We start from the raw sequence: 3,399 nt of genomic DNA on the forward strand, positions 1-3,399 counted from the left end.
ATGAAAAAACACTTGTTAGATTTCTACTTGACCTTTTATATTGACAAACTCATTTTGGTATTTTAATATGGAATTGATTACTGTTGAGTCTAACTGACCTAAGACTTAGGCTGCCATTACAATTTGAGCAATTATCTGGTATATGATATACCACATTGCTTTTATAGTTTGTAAAAATAAACTAAGTATGGACCACTAGCAGGTTTGGGTTTGAGCCTGATTTTGATGAATTTTAATTAATATTAAAATCTCTAAGAGATTATAATTATGGGGTTTAAAAGAAGTAATTTGTAGAAAAAATTAATAAAATTGATGGTTCTGCGTAAAAGCTATCTTCCCCTCAATTATTTACTATTTTATTTTCCTACTCATTCTTATTCTTTACCTTCATTGTTTTTTAAAACTAATTTCAGAGCAATATTTATATTTACACATTGGACCTACTATACTAAAGAGACTTAAAAATTTTTTTTGAAGGTAAAAGAAAATAAAGAGGAATCGGTAAACCACATTAACCTGTGAAATTCTTGTTTAAAGCTCTTTCTGGCTACCCAAAGTATGAAATACATTTTTTGGTGCTTATCTTAATAATGATTGTTGTCATCCTTCTGGGAAACCGTACCCTTATCTTGATCAGCATCTTATATTCTCACCTTCATACCCCTAAATGCTTCTTCCTGGAGAACCTTTGCCATTTGCTACAACACCACATCCATTCTCTTGTACTAGCGAACTTTCTCTCAGAAAGAAAGACTACCGCCTTCGTTGGCTGTGCGCTGCAAATGTTTCTGGGATTGGCTATGGGGACAACAGAGTGTGTGCTTCTGGGCATGATGGCCACAGACAACCGGTCTGTGGCTGTCTGCAACCCGCTGAGGTATCCTGTCATCATGAGCAAGGATTCCTATGTGCCCATGGCAGCTGGTTCCTGGATCATAGGATTTGTCAGTTCTGCTGTACAAACTGCCCTGTGGTATAATTGCCTTTCTGTAGAAGTAAAGTCAACAACCATTTCACTTGCGAAAATCTGGCTGTCATGAAATTGGCCTGTGCTGACATCTCAAGCAACGTTTTTATCATGCTTGTGGCCTTAACAACGCTCATATTGACACCACTCTTATTAATCATTGTCTCATGCTCATTAATTATATCTAGCATCTTTAAATTAAGCATTTCTGAAGGGCAAAGAAAAGCCTTTCAACCCACTCAAGCAAACTTGACAGTGGTGATAATATTCTTTGGGACCATTCTCTTATATACGTGAAGCCCAAGTCCAAAGAGACACTCAATTTGGAGGGCTTGTATACTACTGATAAATCTATTTTCATGTTCTGAGGGGTGATGACTCCCATGATAAATCTTTTGGTCTATAATATAAGAAACAAGGATGTGAAAGAAGCAGTAAAACAATTATTTAATAGAAGGTTATTTAGCAAGTGAATGGAACATATATTGGGTTGTGAATACATGGACATTTTTGAAATGTGAGGATTATGTCAGACCTTTTCATCACTTTGATTCTGCCTCATGAATCCTAAGTCTCATGAGTCATTTAATTTTGATGATATAGATGCTATTGATAAAGTTATATACACATTATATGCTGTTATCACTCCTATGTTAAATTCTTTAATTTATAGTCTTAACAAAGTAGAAAAAACTGTGAAAGGACTTTCATGAAAAAAGAGCTTTAACAAGTAATTGGAAAAGGGACCAGTAATTTTAAAATCACAATGTAGAAATTAATTAGTAATATAAAAGTGTTAAGATTTTTTTCTTGTTGAATTAAATATATCTGTTAAAGCTATCATTGTGTAAAATATTATCTTTTGGTAAAGTAAGAAATTTAAATAAATCAATTTAAAAATTATTTCCAAAACCAATTTTATGTTTACTTATTTTTGTAAGACATAAATGGAACTTGACTTTATTTTGCAAACTCTGAAAAATTATTTATTTTCAACATTATATATTTATACATATATTTTGCTTTTTGGGTCACACGCAGCGATGCACAGGGGTTACTCCTGGCTCTGCACTCAGTAATTACTCCTGGAGGTGCTTGGGGGACCATATGGGATGCTGGGAATCAAACCCGGGTAGGCCGAGTTCAAGGCAAATGCCCTACCCTCTGCACTATCGCTCCAGCCCCTATTATAATTATTAAAACAATTCACTTTACATGGAGTGCATTCCCTTATGTTGTGATGCTGATTATTTTTTGTCTAGGTTGCTGCATATTCTTTTTAGATATAAAACAATGTAATTTTTTTTTAAATAATGTGGGACTACTGCTATTTTTTCAGCCATTAATTAAGCTGCGCATGGTAGAGCCTGGCAAGCTACCCTTGGTGTATTCGATATGCCAAAAACAGTAATAACAAGTCTCACAATGGAGACGTTACTGATGTCCGCTTGAGCAAATCGATGAACAACAGGATGACAGTGCTACAACAGTGCAGTGCTATTGATTAAACTGATTGATTTGGGCATGAAAGAACAATGCAATTTTTATAAAAGTTTTTGTTAATCTCTATCAAACTGTATTTTTTACTTTTAACATATCTATTTTGACAGTCTCATTTTCAGTCATCTTCTTTTTTTTTAATTTAGATCTCTGTTTATTTCATTTTTTTTTTTACAAGATGGTTCCTTTTTAAATTGCGGTAATATGGTTTAGGGTGGTAAATATATTTATATTTTAAGCATATATTATTATTGAAACATATTCAGTCATCTTCTGATAAGTGAGTGGAACTGAATTGGGTTTAGGATAAATAACCTAACTTAAAACCTGTTGAAAATTAAGTGCAAATAATTCTAAGTAAAATATGCTTTGTTTAGTAGATTTGTGCCATTTCCTCTGTTCTATTGGCTCTCTGTCTAAGAAGTATTTTCCTGATCCAAGTAGAGCTTGCTTGTCAAGAATGCTAGAACTACCTCTTAGGTTGTTTTTACAGTGTTTTTAATTAGAGAGTTACATTTTCTTCCTCTTTAAAGATAATCTTCAGCTTTATATTTCTTAACTAACTTAAGGCTAGTTCCATATGTAAGGAGCTTGCCATGCATATGGCGGATTTGATCCCTAGCACCCCACATGGTCCCTTGAACTTCCAGGAGTGGTCCCTGGATAAAGAACCAGGAGTAAACCCTGAATACACCCAGGTGTGGTCCAAAATCCAAAAAACAAACAAACAAACAAAACAAAAAAAGGAAGATAACTTTGTATCATTATTTTATATATTGTTTAAAATTTCATACTTCAAAATTTCTTGTTAGGGTCTAATATTCATTTAAAATGATTTATTTATCATTTAAAATAGTGCTATTTTAAATTTATTATTTCTTGGCCACACCCAGCACTGCTCCAGACTTATTCCTGCCTTTGTTCTCAGAGAT

At 33.4% G+C, this 3,399-nt stretch overlaps 1 pseudogene; it reads left to right on the forward strand.

The window, feature by feature from the left end:
• The first annotated feature begins 545 nt into the window (after positions 1 to 545).
• LOC101556665 (olfactory receptor 13C2-like) lies at positions 546 to 1,440 on the forward strand (annotated as a pseudogene).
• The last annotated feature ends 1,959 nt before the right edge of the window (positions 1,441 to 3,399 follow it).

This window comes from Sorex araneus, chromosome 1, assembly GCF_027595985.1.
Source record: "Sorex araneus isolate mSorAra2 chromosome 1, mSorAra2.pri, whole genome shotgun sequence".
Classification (NCBI taxonomy): domain Eukaryota; kingdom Metazoa; phylum Chordata; class Mammalia; order Eulipotyphla; family Soricidae; genus Sorex; species Sorex araneus.